Raw genomic sequence first — 19,887 nt, 5'->3', positions numbered from 1 at the left:
CCAATCTTCAGACTCAAAGCCAGCGACATTGTGAAATGAAATTAGGCTTCAAGTACCACCAAAGATCAAGCTAGCTTGAAGTCTCCGAAAACAAATCCAACGATTTTTCTAATCCATAAATGCTTATTTCTGCAGTCAATTTCAAGTTAATTAGGAGTATTAACTTTGTAAGATTCATCTCAAATCTAGTTGGCAAGGAGTGATGAGACATGAAAATGTCCCATCTTAATCTCTTAATTTGGGTTAGTTAGTCCAGTTCGAGCAGTTACTCTGATGATTTGTTTGATTTTCTTTCTCAGGTTTCATTTACGGAATTCGATGCAAAAACGTCGTGATAAAGACATACTTGAGGGACATTTTGGTCATTTTAATGACAAGGGTTTTCTGGTCAATATTAGTGGTCATGTGAAAGTAGAGTCCAATACGAATCCATCGGCGAAAGCGGAAGTCAAATCGGAGTCCGGACGAGCAATTTAGGCCAAGTCAAAGATTGGAGTCAAAGAGGTAACCAAGTCAACTAGATGACACGTGGTTCAGATCTAGCGGGTGTACGTGAGGCGATCTGGGCGTGAGTGGGATACTGTTGGGTACATGTGGTACAGTTTCGGGATGTGTGGAGTATGAGATCCAGTACACATGGACTTAGGTTTCTATAGTGGTCCAGGACGATCAACCCCTTCATCTCCGCGCCCTTTTTGATCCGACGTTTTGCGTGAGATCTGTGCCATCTAGCGGTTTCAGCATGTGTGTTCCACCTTCTTTCGCTGCTCCATGATACATCGAATCTCCCATTCACTATTCACCCGGTTCATCCTTTCTTCTCGGGTTTGAACAGAATAAAATAAAGAAAACCGAGAGAGAGAGATATTTGATTGAATGAGATTCTTTGTTCTCTGATTGAAGATTTAGAAGGAAGGAGATGATGGATTAGAGAGAGAAATAGATTGGAGTTAGATTTTTCGAGATGAAATCAAAAATAAAGAGAGATGGAAGGAAAGAAAGAGATATGTTAGATATACTTAGAGAGATGCTCGAGATTTTCGAAGCAGGAAAGTATGAGATCGATTGAAATAGATTCGGTTTTTAGTGGACTGATTTTTCATGGGCTGGCACCAGATTTATTCGTTTGAATATTGAAGATCAAAGAGATCGTGATTTTATGGAAAGCTCGTCTGGTTTTGGATATTATAAAACAGAGAAAGAACTAGACTACTAGGCATCTCATCTTTGGGGGTCCTCTCGGTTAAGAAAGAAAAAGGTTAGAGAGAGAGAGGGACTCGGCCATTAAAGTTATAGTCGAGCTAGAGAGAGAAGCCGAGAGCTAGAGAGAGAGTGAGAAATTTGTAGTGTTTTGTTTCTGTTTCTTTTCTTCTTCTTATTCTTTTAATTCCTATCTTTGTGACAGAAAGAAGGTTAGAAGGAGAGAGTTAAGAGAGAGAGAGATACTGTAGAGAGAGAAAGATTGAATCAAATTTATAAATCCATTATCATCTTCTTCTTTATTTATCATCACTCGGTTATAAACATTAGAGAGTGTTCATAGTTTGTTTAGAGAGAGAAAGAAACAATATAGAAAGAGAAATAAAGAGAAAACAGAAAAGGAGAAGAAAAACCAGGGAAGGAAAATTATTTTCTCACCTGGAAATCGTTTCCGGGAAGACGAGAAAACAATTTTCCCTAAGGTCCTGTTTGGCTGCGCAGAAGGAAAAAAAAGGCGAAAAAGGTGTTTTCTCTCCGATTCTTTACTTTATTTTCCAATTCTTTTTACATAATGCCTATGAGTAACTAATTTTCCTATCTAGGGTTTTAGATGAAGTCATAGTAATTATATTTTCGATAAATTTATTACAGTTTTTATTATTTTAACGATAATATCTTCCGGGTTTTTAGACCATCCATGGACTGAAAACCTGAGTTATACTAAGAACTATCGAATTAGACCAAATTAAATTGTCGTTATAATTGATTATATGGATGGATTCAGAAAACCCTAGGCTCTCCCCCATTTGAGTTCCTTGTATCATTTGTAATTATTTTCTTTCCGTAATTTTACTTTAATATTTTATTTATTTTATTACCAAAACCTCATTAAAACCAAAAACCAAGTTACTTCCAAGTCTTAGAATAGGTTTCACTTAGTCTCTGAGGAACGAACCGGTCTTACCGGAAAAATTACAACTTGACGCCCGTGCACTTGCGGGTGTAGACCTATTTAGGGTAACCTTTCTAGGCCCATCAAGTTTTTGGCGCCGCTGCCGGGGACTAAGTTTGAATTTATCTTATCTTATTTCTATATTTGGAAAGTTTTTATTTTTGGTAAGTTTTTATTTTTGGCCACTTTGACTTGCTTCTCTATTTTTTTTGTGTAGGGCATTAAGGAGCGAAAGAGAAGGCGCAAACAAGGAGGAGGGGTCGAAAAGAAGAAATTTACATTTATTTTCTTATTTTATTTTATTTTTGGTGAGAGAGAGACTTTAGACTTTCTAGTTTTTATTTTTGGATTAAAGTTTTGACCCTAAATTAGAGGGCTTATAAATTGTAACCGAAAAACCAAAACGAAGCCTCGGGTTCGAACACTCGCGGGGAGAGTGGCCCGGGTCGTCTGCAAAGGTCGTCGCCCGTCTCGAACGGGAGGTAACTTTCTCTAATCACCCACGAATCCCCTGTTAGTGGGTACTTTTTATAAGATCTTCGTAGTGCTTCCTCGGTTTTCGTGTTAAAAAAAAAAAAAAAAAAGAGACCAAAAGAAAGGAGTCAAGTTTAGTTACATAAGTGTCAATTCTCATCTTGTGATCGTGCCTGACCATCATGGCACATTTTTCCAATGGTTGGACGTACCCTGTTGATGATGATGACCTTGATCTAAAGGGACCCGTAATCAACCGAACTGATATAACCTTAAGAGAATACCAACAGTTGCGTAAAGATTGGCTTAACCAACGTGGTACGACTCTAAGAGATTGTCAACGACTTAACGAGGGGAATAGGCTAGTTGAGCCTAACCGAACTGGTATGACCCTAGGAGAGTACCAACAGATGTGTAGAGACGAGCCTAACCGACCGGGTATGACATTTCAGGATTATAAACGAATGTCTAGAAACAGTCCGATTAGTGAGTGGAGTAGACCATATGAGCCTGATCGATCTCATATGACATTAGGAGATTATCAGCAAATGTGTAGAGATGGTCCGATTAGCGATGGATATGGTCCGACGCCAAATATATATGAGAGACCTTATAGTCCACACTATTCTGAGACCAATGACTTTAGAGACAGGTATGATCCTAATATGTACGGAGGAAGTTATTATCAAGAGTCTACGTTTAATTACACTAGCGAACCTTATTATGAGGAGACTCTTGAAGATAGATCTCGATCAGAGTCCGAGAGTCGTCTTATTGAGATTATGTCACAATTTGCGACTCAAATGCAGCAGGATACTGAGTCCTTGACTCAACAGATGAAAATGTTTAAGTCACAGTTATTCGCCGACGAGGAAGGGGGTTCACCACCCCAAACTCAGGAAGGTACTAGGTACGATGACGAGGTTAATACGTCTAACCCTAGTACTAAGTTAAATGTCGATGAATTTACTGATAATACCCTAGAGCCTGAAAGGTCTGATGACCTTGTTGTCTTGCTTCCTCCACCTATGTCATCTCACCATGATAGGACTGTATTAGACGTTGATATCCAGAATGACGGCGCTATGAGCAAGTTTGGGAATGACACTATTCTGAACTTTCCGACATTTGAGATTTGTAAGGAGTCAGCCTTAGATGAAATTCTAGGAAGGCATGATATTATGAATGACTGCGAGACTCCAGATGTATTTGAGGACATTGATGACAGTAGAGACATGTTAGATAGTTTGTCAGACTGTTTACCTAAGGAAACCATGGACCTTGACTTGGTCCCCGAGCCTGTTGCCTTACCCTTAGAGTCTAGTTTGACCGTTCACATGATCTCAGACTCGGTTGTTGACCCCTTTTGGGACACTTCAGATGTCTCCTCGGGAACGTCTATGGAAGTAGTGGATATTTTATCCACTAAGCTTGCAGATGACTTTCTGCCTTCGACGGATATATTGACCCTTCATTGTTATGTCGATCCTTTTGATGACTTTCTAGTCATTGGTCCAAGTATTTATAGTTACTTAGTGGACTGTGCATCCACTAAGTTTGGGGATTGCCCCTCATCTTTAATAGTCTCACATGCACTCTCTGCAATTCACAAAGATGTGAGACTATCGTTCACTGAAAACTTTGTGTTTTGGGTGGACCCACAGATGTATCGAATATTGGTTTACAGTTAAACACATATCTGTAATCCAGTAGGTTAGTTCTTTCTATTTGTTCGAGTCATCTGTTTCGTCTGGCTGAAGACGTTAAACTTAGCGCTTTCTGGGAGGCAACCCACGCTTAGGACTTCCGAATCAGGTAATATCTTTCCCTCATCCTGTTATTTTTGCATAGTCTTCAGAACATTGAGGACAATGTTCGGTTTAAGTTTGGGGATAGGGGATTGAAATTTTTGCTAAGTCCTTATTTCAAAAATTCAAAAGGGTTTAAAATTTTTCAAAATTTTTAATTTTTGGATTGAAAATGTGAGTCTAGTTGTTTTTGCTTGTTAATAGTTATAGAGTCTAGTTCGTCAGACTACACTTTTGCTAAAGGTTTTTCCACAAATTTCGAGTCTTGAGGTTGTCAGTGCACTAGCCATGTGAGTGTTAGATAGGTGAAGAGTTAACTTTTCTGAGAGAACTTAATCGATCATTAGTGGAGACTTAACCTATGTGAGATTCTGAGCCTTTCTTGTTGTTTTGAGTGATCTCTTCTGAGCTAATTCTGAGTAGAATGAAGAGCTACTCAACCTCGCAATATTGAAAGAAGAACTCATTTGATCTCTTGAGTTCAAATTTTACAACCACTAGGGATGTCATCAGGAAGTAAACCTTTCTCTTGTAGTCTGAGAAACTTGAAAACAGTGTCAACTAGAAGAAGATAGAAATCCATTTGTTAGAACCCTGAGAATGAGGCATGAAGCAAAATGAAGAGAATTATACCCAAGGAAAGAATAATGTCAAGAAAGTTCTTTGTGTATTTGAGTTTGATTACCAGAAAAGTACTATAAAAAAAAAAAAAAAAAAAAAAAAAGAAAAAAAAAAAAGAAAAAAAAGAAAAGAAAATAGAAATAGAAAAAGAAAAAGAAAGAAAAAAAAAATGTTTGTTTTGTTTAGTTTAAGTGTTTATCCCTTGAATTAGTTCTTGAAGATTTGAAGACGTCAAGTTCTCAGGAGTTCTAGTTCATTCTTAGTCTATCGACTTCTAGGGAGCATTGTTAGATAGTAGATCAGGTGAGAAGAGTTGGTAAGCTTCCCCATTCCATATTAGTGGTTGTTTCCTTTCTATGAGATCAGTCGTTCACCAAACTTTTAGTCCATCTTTTGTAATGTGTTGAGTTTCTGTCACACTCATACTCGCACATTGAGTGAACCATTTCTGAGTGACTTTAATTTTTGAGTGTATGACCGTGAGGCAACAGTCGAGGCGAAATGTATCGAGACGGTAATCGAGGTCGTGTCTTTTCAGAACCGAAATGATACTCATATTGGCTTGTCACGTGCACTTTAGGTCTTGATTATTAGTGAAGGGATTTTTAGCATTTGTATGGTTTGGTCGACTTAGATTTAATTTTTATTAACTTTCGAAAGTCTACCGGATAAACATTTTTTGTCCATGTCATATTTAACCCTTCTGGAATTTTGAGATATTTGAATTTTGTGGGTATATTCACTGCAAACCCTCACGAGACAAAACTCGTCCTCTAGGGCAACCTAGAGGTTTAACGGCTTGTTGCACGTGCTAAGTGCAATCGTGATTCCCTACGAAAGTGGTGAGGTAAGTTTTGTTTTATTTTTCTGTTTTGCTCGAGGACTAGCAAAATCTAAGTTTGGGGATGTTTGATGAGACATGAAAATGTCCCATCTTAATCTCTTAATTTGGGTTAGTTAGTCCAGTTCGAGCAGTTACTCTGATGATTTGTTTGATTTTCTTTCTCAGGTTTCATTTACGGAATTCGATGCAAAAACGTCGTGATAAAGACATACTTGAGGGACATTTTGGTCATTTTAATGACAAGGGTTTTCTGGTCAATATTAGTGGTCATGTGAAAGTAGAGTCCAATACGAATCCATCGGCGAAAGCGGAAGTCAAATCGGAGTCCGGACGAGCAATTTAGGCCAAGTCAAAGATTGGAGTCAAAGAGGTAACCAAGTCAACTAGATGACACGTGGTTCAGATCTAGCGGGTGTACGTGAGGCGATCTGGGCGTGAGTGGGATACTGTTGGGTACATGTGGTACAGTTTCGGGATGTGTGGAGTATGAGATCCAGTACACATGGACTTAGGTTTCTATAGTGGTCCAGGACGATCAACCCCTTCATCTCCGCGCCCTTTTTGATCCGACGTTTTGCGTGAGATCTGTGCCATCTAGCGGTTTCAGCATGTGTGTTCCACCTTCTTTCGCTGCTCCATGATACATCGAATCTCCCATTCACTATTCACCCGGTTCATCCTTTCTTCTCGGGTTTGAACAGAATAAAATAAAGAAAACCGAGAGAGAGAGATATTTGATTGAATGAGATTCTTTGTTCTCTGATTGAAGATTTAGAAGGAAGGAGATGATGGATTAGAGAGAGAAATAGATTGGAGTTAGATTTTTCGAGATGAAATCAAAAATAAAGAGAGATGGAAGGAAAGAAAGAGATATGTTAGATATACTTAGAGAGATGCTCGAGATTTTCGAAGCAGGAAAGTATGAGATCGATTGAAATAGATTCGGTTTTTAGTGGACTGATTTTTCATGGGCTGGCACCAGATTTATTCGTTTGAATATTGAAGATCAAAGAGATCGTGATTTTATGGAAAGCTCGTCTGGTTTTGGATATTATAAAACAGAGAAAGAACTAGACTACTAGGCATCTCATCTTTGGGGGTCCTCTCGGTTAAGAAAGAAAAAGGTTAGAGAGAGAGAGGGACTCGGCCATTAAAGTTATAGTCGAGCTAGAGAGAGAAGCCGAGAGCTAGAGAGAGAGTGAGAAATTTGTAGTGTTTTGTTTCTGTTTCTTTTCTTCTTCTTATTCTTTTAATTCCTATCTTTGTGACAGAAAGAAGGTTAGAAGGAGAGAGTTAAGAGAGAGAGAGATACTGTAGAGAGAGAAAGATTGAATCAAATTTATAAATCCATTATCATCTTCTTCTTTATTTATCATCACTCGGTTATAAACATTAGAGAGTGTTCATAGTTTGTTTAGAGAGAGAAAGAAACAATATAGAAAGAGAAATAAAGAGAAAACAGAAAAGGAGAAGAAAAACCAGGGAAGGAAAATTATTTTCTCACCTGGAAATCGTTTCCGGGAAGACGAGAAAACAATTTTCCCTAAGGTCCTGTTTGGCTGCGCAGAAGGAAAAAAAAGGCGAAAAAGGTGTTTTCTCTCCGATTCTTTACTTTATTTTCCAATTCTTTTTACATAATGCCTATGAGTAACTAATTTTCCTATCTAGGGTTTTAGATGAAGTCATAGTAATTATATTTTCGATAAATTTATTACAGTTTTTATTATTTTAACGATAATATCTTCCGGGTTTTTAGACCATCCATGGACTGAAAACCTGAGTTATACTAAGAACTATCGAATTAGACCAAATTAAATTGTCGTTATAATTGATTATATGGATGGATTCAGAAAACCCTAGGCTCTCCCCCATTTGAGTTCCTTGTATCATTTGTAATTATTTTCTTTCCGTAATTTTACTTTAATATTTTATTTATTTTATTACCAAAACCTCATTAAAACCAAAAACCAAGTTACTTCCAAGTCTTAGAATAGGTTTCACTTAGTCTCTGAGGAACGAACCGGTCTTACCGGAAAAATTACAACTTGACGCCCGTGCACTTGCGGGTGTAGACCTATTTAGGGTAACCTTTCTAGGCCCATCAAGGAGCATAAAAGATATATTAATTGAAGATGTATCAAATATGTTATAGGATAAATACAAAGAAAAAGATTCAATCATAATCAAGTAAATGGCTAGAACCCAAGCAGTCAAACACAACAAGAAATTGAGCACACAAAACCTATTGGCAATATGACGAGTTCTAGTATCAACTAAGTCGATCTCGAATTATTCAACCCATACCTTGAAATTTAATTACACAGTCGAAGATCATATAGTAGGAGTAGAGATATTGGGTGAAGATGCATCAATAGTTTTCATGCTTGTTGAACAACCACAGTCGATATTGCTTGATACAGGAAAAACTTCGTTCTCACGTAGGGAAACATCGTATTGTTGGATTACTAACACTGAAGACATCAAGCCTTGCCCTGATGATGCCAATATGTCACCCACAGGTCCAAGCTCTTCATGCTCCAGTACTACGTCTCTGAGCTCTACCACCATTGTTGACGAAAGTCGTCATGATCTTCCCACATTCATCAATTCAAACTCTCCACTCTTCCCAACTGTGAGGATTTCTTCTACTATGATTTTACAAGTTTCTCTTCTGGTAATGTTGGAACTATAGCAATGGCTACATTACGAGTCAACCTCTTCAAGCATAATTTGATTTGGAAACTTGTTTTTATTGAAATTGTAACTGATCATATATATCCTTTTGTAGATTCCAATGACCACATTGGGTGTACTTTTAATGGATAAATCTGCAGGGCCGGCCCTGACTTTTCGGTGGCCCGAAGCGAGGTTTGAAAATGTGGCCCTTTCTATCAAATTGTAAAACGTATAAATGTATTACATGAAAACCGTTAGTACCGCAAAATATTTTCATCATATTTATATAACAAAATAGTTTTTTTGATAATTACAGTCACTGAAATTTCGTTCTTTTTAAAAAAAATTTATGCAAAGCCACTAATAATCGTCGAATAATCAAGACTGACAGCCATATCCTTCTCAATAGATAATATAGCTAACCCGTTTAACATTTCTTGCAACAAAGTAGATCGAATGTAAGACTTAATCAACTTCAATTTAGAAAAACTTCTTTTTGCAGAGGCAATAATAACTTGTATCGTTAACATAATTATATAAGAAACCTATGTGTTCGGACAACAACTTTTCATATCTTTCAAAAAATCTAGCACTTCAATTGGTCTTGTGATCTCATTTGGTAAAAGACGCTTCAACACTTTCAGTTCAGAAAATTAGTCTACTCTGTCTATGTCATATGACTCATTATGCTTGAAAAAGGTTCCAAGGCGACCACACGAATCTCTCAAATCACCATCATCTTGGGAGTTTAACTTTTTTAACTCTAATAGATACAAAATATTTCTTTGTACTTCTGAAATTGAACAACTTACAACAAAAAACAATAGACTTTGTTTCTAGAAATTGAATGACACTTTGGCTTGAAGAAAGGAAAGGATATTGGGATTTCATGATTTGGATATTTAAAAAGCATTTTTGTCTCATAAGTCAAACAAACTGTTGGACCCACCATTCATTTAAGATCATCAAATTTGGTGGCCCTTTTTACTTAACATTTGTTAAATGGGGCCTTATAATTTTCTTCGAGAGTTGGGCTTCTTATATGTATCTTAAAGAAATTAATGTCTTGGTGGCCCCTAAAAGCCGGTGGCCCGAAGCGACGCTTTATTCGCTTTGGCCCAGGACCACCCCTGTAAATCTGGCAGAAGACCACTTCTCATGTTAGGGTTGTCTAGTTTGAAATGGGTTATTAAAATGACTGCCATTAATGAACCAAGCTCAAACTAAAATACTATGGATTCCAAGTTTCATCAGCTGGAACTTGCTTGGGCTTGGGCACCCATCGGCCAAGTCTAAACCACTACCCCTCCGGCTTGGACAGATAGCACAATGGTGCTGGCTTTATAATAGGTCTCAAACTCTCAGGCCAAGCATGGAAAGCTCCATCGGAGCGGGTCCCCTTACTCATGACAGAGGTTGATTATAAACACACATACACACTTACTTTCATAAAGTCTTCATGAATGACATGATTACATTCAACACGGATTGCTGACATTCCAACTTCAGTACAGACATCTTGAAGATTAGGCCCATTAAAACCCTACACCATAATAGCAATTTAAGTTACAAAATACCTTTCAAGAGACTCCTAGAAAGATCAAGAAAGCAGGGACTTACCTAGGCAAGTTTTACACTGCTTCATAATCAATTTCACCATGTTTTGCAGTTCAAGCATTATGGATTTTTGAAATTTTCATTCTGGGTTGTTCATTTGGCAAGGGGGTCTGTATTTTCCGGTCTAGACGACCTGGACAGAGAAGCGCTGGGTCCAAGACATCAAGTCTGTTTGTTGCCATGACCATATTAACCTATCATCCATTCATAAGAATTTGTATAATAAGAACATACTGAATAAAAATTAAACTAAGTATCAGATGAAAGTTTATACTAATAATAGGACAGAGATAGACAAGATTCCGGAATCAATGTGTATACCCTCCCTAATGAATCAAATCCATCAAGCTGATTAAGTAGTTCCATCAACTTTTTTTGAATCTCACCATTACAGGTTTATGAAGAAGGTTTTCAGTAGCAGAGAACTCAAATTTAGGGTTTTTAGATCGAAGAAGACATAGTGGTTTCGTTTGAGAAGATAAAGACTGGATATCAGTAGTGTTAGAAATATAGTCCAATATAGTCCCACATTGTTCAATTGCTTAAACTTTTCTCTTGTACTACTCCTTATAATGATCTTATGTAATAGATATGAAAATCAATACAAATCATTACAATTTTCTTTTCTTGCATGGTATAAGAGCTTCTAGGTTTTTTTCTTGAGTTAGTCAATAGAGTCTTCCGCTTGTTGGCAGCGGTAGTCCCATTAATGGCTACCGTCCGCCGGGCTTTTATCGATTTTTAGTTCGAGTTCAGTGATTTTTTTCCCTTTCCAATAAGAGTAGTTCTTTTCTATTGTTGAGATCTAATCATTCTTCAATACTTTTCTCAGTAGTATTTGAAGATGATGAAGATTAACAAGAAGATGAAAGATCCAAACAAGAGTGATTTGTTGAAGAAATCACATGATATACTCTTCAATGATCTCAAGCATTTCAAATGTCAAGTCCTCCACAACATCAAATCTATGTGTATCCATGGTCCATGAAGTTATATTTTGAGAGAAATTGGAAAGTTATTAGAGAGGGGGAAAAGAATTCATGGATTTCTTGTTAGAATAGTTATATACCCCATGTTTATCTTGAAACTATACTTATAGTTGTCCAAAATCTTGATTTCCAATATGATTCACATGAAGTGTTTGATAGAATATATCAAAGAAATCATGCTTATTTTCAAAGATGGTTTTCTTTTGATGTTTGAAAACATGTATGTGAATTCCTTTATGGCAAAAGAGTTAATTCTCTTACTTGATTTTGCTCATACTTCTTATATCCAAGATGAGAACTCTCAAATGTTTGTTCCTTTAGTATGCTACTTGGTTCCATTATATTTTCTATAAGATCAAACGAAGAGGAGATAAGAGAGAGTATAAATGAAAAATAGAAGTGGGAAGGTCAAGATCTATGATCGTTAGTGTTTATGTTCAACAACACATAAAACCAAGTAAATCAAAGGCTTGAATTGCTTTGATGGTGTTGGAGTAATAATCATGTGTGAGGGCTATTAAAAATCAAGGTAGGAAGATCTCCAAAACCGGACAATGGTTAGTAATTGTCAAGCGGGCAATGGTTAGTAATTGTCAACCGGACAATGGTTAGTAATTGTCAACCGGACAATGGTTAGTAATTGTCAATACCTGGCAATGGTGCCAACTTTTCTTCAAATGGAGAAAAGCAAAATCAACAACAACATCAACATCAAAACCTGGCAATGGTGTCAAATTTTCTTCAAGTGGAGAAAAGCAAAATCAAAATCAACATCAACAAAACCTGGCAATGGTGCCAACTTTTCTTCACATGGAGAAAAGAAAATCAACAGCAAACAACAACATAGCAACCTCACAATGATGCCTCCATATCAAAATCAAGTCAAAATCTACAAATTTGTTTAGCAAACTCATGAATTTTTCACTAGCAAAAGTCATTCGTTTGAGGGGGAATATTAGAAATATAGTCCAATATAGTCCCACATTGTTCAATTGCTTAAAATTTTCTCTTATACTACTCCTTGTAATGATCTTATGTAATAACTATGAAAATCAATACAAATCATTACAATTCTCTTTTCTTACAAGTAGGATCAAAGAGTGTTGATGATCCAGCGCCACCAGTGAGTAGTGTTGATTTGACAAGAAGAGGAAGAAGAATCGAGAGGAAGAGATGAAATAAACCCTAATATTTTTTTGGGTTTCTTGAGAGAGAAAATGATTTCTAATGGGCAAGGGTATTTTAGGAACCAAATAATGAGAAAATGACCTTAAGAATAGAAACTGATATTATTTTACACTTTATGTGTCATTGAGCATAATATTTTGACAACTTTTAATCAATAGAAAAAATGTAAGCTTTTTTGGTTATTTTGATATTTTTTAGCCCTAAACAACCATTTTCCCCCATTAAAAACATAACGCACATTAGTGAAGAAAAGAAAATAAGCAAGAAATATAATTTTCGACTAAGTCTGACACGAGTTATTTAATAGTATAAAACCTCAGAAATAAAATATACATAAGAAAAAATACCTCACTATATTCTCCCTTGTACACTATGGAGTTATGATTTAAAGACCCCTTTCCAACTACAAATAATAACAGTAAAAGAATTAGATTATTAAAGTTTTTGAACGATTTGGATTCAATAGTAAATATAACCACCATAAGTTGCAACATAATGATTAAATAAAATTATAAATTAAAATATTAAACTGATTTAGTATTTAATAGCGAGAAAACGGTATGGAGAATGAGAACTAAAATAACATAAAGATCCGAATAATTCCTAAAAATGAAGAAAACTTCAAATGAAAATTCAATCAAGAATCTATATAACAAAACAGAACAGTGGTGATTAGGACAAAGGCTGATTTGGACAAAATTAATGAGGCTGAGTAGGACAAAATAATTACCCTTGATGCTTATTAGGACAACCAGTTCAAGGGATTATTGAGAACTCCAAATTCAAACGTTTTCACCTAAACCCCTGGTCTTCCCACCACTAAATCTTTACTGCCTATTAAGGGTAAACAAAAGTTTATCTGAAGTTTCTTCATCTTCCCGTGGGTTTTCTCCCTTTTGCAAATGGTGTAAGTTTTCACAATTGACTGTTGGAATTTGGAACCCTCCCTAAATCTCTGCTACCCATGATCTCTTGACAAACAGTTTCTGTTGAGTTTTTCCCGCTCTCCCATGATTGTTCTCTTTCTTTGCAAATCATGGTTCCGTCTTCACTATCAATTGATCACCCAGATTGGGAACCATATTTCTTTGATTCTATCCATTTCCAACACTTAGATTCCCCTCAGATAGTAGATGTTGATTTTGGTTTCAAATTCAGATTACAGAAGCTAATTTGGCATAGATAATTTTGGTTTCAAGAAGGCGAACCCTTTCTGTTCTTAATCATGAATTTCAGAAATCCAAAGGAATTGAACTTCTTTCTGTTCTTAATCATGTCAAATCTCCATTTGAATTGAACTTCAAATCTCCGCATCTCCGTATCTATCAATATGAGATGTCTCAAATCAAGTGCTAGCAATATAATGGTGTTTCACCTTATCCTGCTTCTTGGTAAGTCAACACTGATGTTTTAGTTTTCATTTAATTGCATCTTTTTGTAATTATATTTATGTGAGTATCTTTTTTTTTGTCGGTTTAAGGAAAGCATGTTTCGAGTCATTTTGAAACTGAATAAAAAATGAATTTGTTGTAGACCTTCTAAAATTTTGAACCATAAAGAAGTTTTGTTCTCTTGAATAACACAATGTTCAGTTAAGGAGATGAAATATAAAAACGCACATGACTGAGTTAATGAGTTCTCCCGAAAACTTGTTTCGTAACCCTTTCTCTGTTTGATATGAATCATTTCTATTTCCGTTAATCAACTAAAGAAATAGATTTTCATTTTTTGGACATATTATTTTCCACGAAGGTGTGAAGCATGAGCTTGAAGCACAACTGAGCAAATGTAAAATAAGTATATATTGTGAGGCAGCTAAAAACCTGTTAGGTATGAATCATATGGTCAAATTTTTTTGTGGGCAGTCTTTTTTTTTTTTTTTGAAGCCATGTGAACCATTTCATTCATAAGTGATAAAATCACAATGTTACATGGAAGATCATTTTAATTTCTCTCCTCTGAAAACTTCATGAGAGTTACATACCTTAAATGCAAAGTGCCTCACGAAGAGAAAGAAAATGGACAAGACACCGACTCAATAAAATGAACGATACAAACACAAACAAAAGACCCTAAAGGCCGAGAACGAAAAGACCCTAAAGGTCGACAAGCGCATAGCTGAGGCTGAAATAACCTAGCCGAGCGAGCCGCCTCCGCCATAACCAGGAAGTCGCCTTCACCACTGAGGATCCGCCAATTATTATACTTAGTATATGGGGATACTAAATAATCACTCTTGTATTGTACTAATATACTAATATATAGAAATATCACTCGCTAGGTTTTCTTTTTATGTGGGCAGTCTATTTATGTGGAGATATATTCAGGAAATTCAGATGTGTTTGGCTTTTATTACTGTATTGGTTTTCTTTTTATGTCATGGTTTGAAACATTATCATCTATGGGATAATATTATTAGGTTAAGTAGATGTGCTAACATATGGTTCCTTATACCCTTATTTATGTTCTTTCTTTACCCTATAGTACATGTGTGCAGTTGTGTGGTGAAGAAAGAAGTCTCTAGGCAAATTGCGAAGGTATATATTAGTTTGGTTACTGTAGCGCCCCAAATCCCAAATCTCAAGCTAATTGCCTTGAAATCGAAGATTTGAGACCTTCAAACTGGATCCACGAGCAACACCTACCATGAGTGCACAATCACTACCTGAAAAACAAAATAGCTGGGTTAAAACCCAACTGCGGTAGATTTCCTCAAACCTAAGTCTCGGGTAGGCAAGCTCAATCCCCAATCAAGGAAGCATTGCATTCATATTCATTATTGGCATTATTTGAAATTTAACGGTGAATACTAACATAATATATCAGATTTATCCAATCCCTCTCGAAACTAATAATTTATGTCCTTTGATTAATTATTAGGTTTTTCGGTTCTCGTATTTTAATCTAATACTAACCTTGATAATACAACGATTTTTTTTTTTTTTTCAGCAGATAGAAAATATCATGCCTTTAACTAAGGTAAACCTTTATAGCCACAAACTTGACATGTACGTCGACAAACACATTATGTCGAAAGACACAATCATCAAACTCTCGTTCAGGTATCTCAGACCAATACACAACAAACATTGACTCTTATCAAGAATTACAAACAAGCTCACCAAACAATTCAAGTCAACAACACATAACAAGTCAGAAGGGATGATGCTCATAGTAGATCCTCCCGTGGATCGCAATCTCAAACAAGCAAATAAAAATAATAATTAACAAACATAGACTCACCACTAGAAGGTATCTACCTAGGAGATACATTGCCTAAAGAACAGAAACCATGTGAATTATCTCAATAAATTCGTCCATCGGAGACTGTTCTTACACCTTGTACGAAAACAATCATAACTTCTCACTCGAAAATCGGATTAATGAACCGTTTGAACTACTAAAAAGTAGACGAACAGAGAGTAGTGGAGTTTCCTCTTCGAAGTATTTAGATTTGTAATATTTCTTATCAAGATCTCTCCCTCTCCCTATATACATAAATCTTATTTAGATATGTCAACGCAAATATTTAATTTCATAGTTTTTAACGCAAAGGGAAAAGTTAAGGTACTTTTGCTTTCTTTCTTTTCTCTAACATTTGTTAATATTAGTATTCGCTTTAATTTGTTCATTATACTAATTAGTGTTATTTTTTATTTATTTTTATTTCGGTAGTTTTATCCGTTGAACTTCATTTATTCCGAACTAACAACTCAAAATTTTATTTAGCTTAAAAATCCGGCTATTAGTTGTTTATAAAGATCCCATATACTACCAGTATTAAAAAAATTCTACAAGTCTGTGACAACTAATGTGAAACCCTTTTTCTCATATGAAATTTGAAGCAAGTGACTGAACTTATATAACCTTCAACATAGTTCAATTTAGGATTTTGGTTTGCTAAACAAATAGCTATGACATGTTTTGGTGTTGCACTTTATCAAGAGAATTTGAATGAAGTGTGGAGACATATATAAATAAATAAGACATACCTATTAATATTTGTGTATGTCTCTATAAATCGCCTATGAAGTATTTTTTTATCGATGAAACTAGACAATGAATGATGCACAAATCAAGAACTATACGAAATAATTATGAATTTAGGACTTGAAAATAGCATACAATCTTCAAACTAAGTTAGAGGATATAGTAAATTAATCAGAAACATGACCAACCCATCATGAACGAATGGAACATAAGAATACCAACATAGTGGACTGGACCTTTGTAGTTGCTATTACATAATGCGTCTGATTCTTTCGACCTGTTGTTTTTATATAAAACGCAAAGTTTTTTGCTGACTGTGACAAGTCGAAAAAAAATCCGGTTGTTAATTGCAATTTTGGTAAGATCTACACCCTTTGATCTATTACCCACCTTAAAAATAAGAAGTTTAATCACCCACGAACTGAAACCGTGTTACAAAACCCTATCTTACCTTCTCTTTAATTATATCTGGAATTGGGTCATTATTTGGCCAACCGTTTCAGCTCTCCACCATTGTCTAGAGACCCTTTACTATTTATAATTGAGTTCTTTAATACCTCAACGACTCAGATTGAAACAAAACGTCCATCTAGGTCGACTAAATCTATCACCACCGCAATTAAGACCTTTTTATTTCCTTCCTTTATTTTCCTCTTTCTTTTGCTATTTATCTCTCTTGAAGGAATGGTAGAAACGGTAGACAGTCTTAATTTCAGTTTACAACCCTTCTTCTTCACCTTCCATGTTACAGTCGCCTCAACTCTTCATTTACCCCAAAATCCTAACGCCTCTCTCCCTATCTCGATCTTTAACTCTAGACTTACTCTCCCCTATAACCCCATTGATCCCCTTATTATTTGTTAACACTCAAAGAGGCTTTCTTTGTCATGAATCAATGGAAACTTTCGCAAGGCCAAAAGAAACAAATCAAAGAATGTTTAAGGTTTTGATCATTTCTCTCATTACTTTGATTTCTATTTGTTGAGTTGTAATTCATATTTTCTGAATTAATGCATAGTGTTTTTCCTGGATTATGGTTTTATTAATTCATTCGAAGTTCCTAAACTTGCTGTAAATTTAAGGTAAGACTTCTCATCTTTCTGATTCTCCTTTGTATATAAGTGTTTTATTCGTTTACCATTTAATTGTGCTGATTCTGATGCAGGCGCATATTGCGTGGGCCCACGTCCACGCGTGCCCACGGCCTAGTCGGCCAGATTAGCTAGGTTTAGGAAGTTTTTATTTTATGGAAGATTCATAATGGATCTTAGTTTAGGAAGTTTCATTAATTTAGTGTTTCTATTATTTAGGAAAGTCCAGTTTGTATCTATCTAGGAAAGTCTAGTAATCTATAAAAGGGAGTCCAGTCTTGTTTATTCTTCATACCTTGAATAGAAAATCAATTGAAGTTATTAAGATTTTAAGTTTAGTTTATCGTTTTCTTTAGTTGTTCTTAGTTTATTTAATTGTTCTTAATTATTCCGCTGCGTTCTACATCAAGTGGTATCAGAGCCATCAAAATTCTGAATTTTTTTTCCGCGAAGGTTAGTTCTTATATATCAATGGATTCTTTGTCTTATGCTGATGAAAGTTTTTTTGAACAAAGATCGGATTGCGAGGAAGATGATTTATCTTACCAAGATATTTCTTTCCATGATCCACAAGAAGATAACTTCTTCTACTATGAGGCAGAAAATTTCGATGAGTCAAGTATGGATGATTTTGGATACGAATGGGACTATTCAAAACACAACTACGAAGACAAAATAAATATAGAAGAAAATCACCATAACCCAAAAAAGCATTCGACGTGTTCATATGTTTGGGAACCCGGAGACAAACCAAGTAAGTCTTATTCTTCGCATTATCCTTCTTCATCTTCTTCTATCTTTAAGGGACAACCACCACCAACCACCATTACTTCTATGTTGTCACAAAACACAGACTTTATTTTCAATCCATCCATGGCTTTTTCTTCACCATACTCTAACTTTAGTGAAGCTCTATCAGCACAAAACAAACCCCATACATCCTACCAAGCCGAAACCTTTCCAAACCCTAACCTAGTCGACCACCCCCCAGTACACCAATCCTGCCAACCACTTTCATACTCTCAAACTCCTTATTACTCTTTAGAAGAAACAAACCATTCCTTTCCAAACCCCTTGCAGACACCACCACCACCTCATCATCACCCAATATTCCAAACCAACAAAACACTCGCCGTCGACACTTCGGCAACATATAACACAATCGCTCAACCCATGTTAACCCACCACTACTTCACCGATCAGCATCCCCAACACACTCTCTTGGTCGAAACCCGACAACCCACTCAACAGTACCCACCTCCTCACATAACCTTCTCTGAACCTTCTTCTTACGTTCTAGTTGTTTCCGTTTCTTCTACATGTATTGGTGATGTAGTTGATGTTGAATTACCTTACTGGTGTTCAGACTACGATTTGCCTTCTGTTTCGTCGAATCAAAAAGTGGGTTCACATGTAATGGAGGGGAGCAACTACTTGAATAGCAATGGTGGTAGTGTTTCCCAATCATGTAGTGTTGAGGGAACCCAATGCCAGGACCAGAGCTTAACTGGGTATTCTCACTCTCAACCTGTTTATGTTAGTGCGTGGATGTATGTGAATCAATATGGGCAGATGTGTGGTCCGTATATTCAAGAACAATTATTCGAGGGGTTGTCTACTGGATTTTTGCCAGAAGAACTTCTTGTCTATCCTATCATTAATGGGAGTCTAATCAACTCGGTGCCATTGAAGTATTTTACGCAGTATCCTGAGCATGTTGCCACGGGTTTTGCTTATTTGAGTCTGAACTTACCAATTACATCATCATGTCAGCCAACTAGTGGAGTCACTACTTCCTTTGGACCAACGACATCTACAAATTACGTTCAGGTAGTGCCCCAGCCGCAATTGAATAATAGTAGTAATGGTATTGAACCAACAAGTTCGAATAGTGAAACGACCAATTGGATTTCATTTGATACTAGAAAACAGTACGAGACTCGTTCCGTAACGGGAAGAGAGTCTGACAATGTTCAGGAAAGACAAGTCGAAGTTGTTTCTTTATCTGCTGAGGTTTATTACCACAATGAGTTTAATGGTATCTCCTCAACTTCAACATCTCCTGCTTTCCCACCGGTCCTTATTTCTCCGGCAATACCCTTTCAATCAGACAGAATGAGCTTACTTTCTCCAAATGGTATGAGTTCAAATACAAATATCACGGTTAAGGAAGATATGTCTGGTGACCCGTTAGTTAAAGATGTGAATGAAGAAGGTGCAAAAGCATCCGGTTTGGTTGGAACAAAGAGAGATAGAGAAGTAAGTGCAACACAGGAGCAAGCTGAGAACAAACGAGCAACAGATATGGCGGCGTTGGATAGTTTGTTGTTTGGCGCCCTCCAATCTCCGATTAAATTTGGAGAGGAGGAGAGAAGCTTGGGAACTTTTGCAATTTCAACCGACTCTAGTCCTATTGCGTTTGTGGGTTTGAATCCGG

General features: G+C 36.3%; 1 protein-coding gene and 1 long non-coding RNA gene across 4 annotated transcripts in view; one reads left to right on the top strand and one right to left on the bottom strand.

Moving 5' to 3' along the window:
* LOC147544661 (uncharacterized) overlaps positions 1–19,887 on the top strand; it is a 62,212-nt gene that overhangs the window by 6,539 nt on the left and 35,786 nt on the right. The window lies entirely within an intron of this gene.
* Positions 13–13,788, bottom strand: LOC147544662 (uncharacterized). Of its 2 annotated transcripts, XR_015224226.1 has the most exons (4): positions 13,100–13,788; positions 12,717–12,772; positions 10,196–10,386; positions 8,204–10,118 (listed from the first exon to the last, which is right to left on the bottom strand). It is a non-coding gene; the product is annotated as an uncharacterized LOC147544662 (long non-coding RNA). The 2 variants fall into 2 exon arrangements; XR_015224227.1 differs by lacking the exons at positions 12,717–12,772; positions 13,100–13,788 and adding an exon at positions 13–129 and having other exon boundaries at positions 10,020–10,118; positions 10,196–10,298.

Source organism: Eschscholzia californica, unplaced genomic scaffold (assembly GCF_041429995.1).
Source record: "Eschscholzia californica isolate CP2 unplaced genomic scaffold, dmEscCali1.0.p SCAF_4, whole genome shotgun sequence".
Classification (NCBI taxonomy): Eukaryota; Viridiplantae; Streptophyta; class Magnoliopsida; order Ranunculales; family Papaveraceae; genus Eschscholzia; species Eschscholzia californica.
Note: the sequence above shows the minus strand (reverse complement) of the source record. Positions and strands in the feature narration are given on the sequence as shown.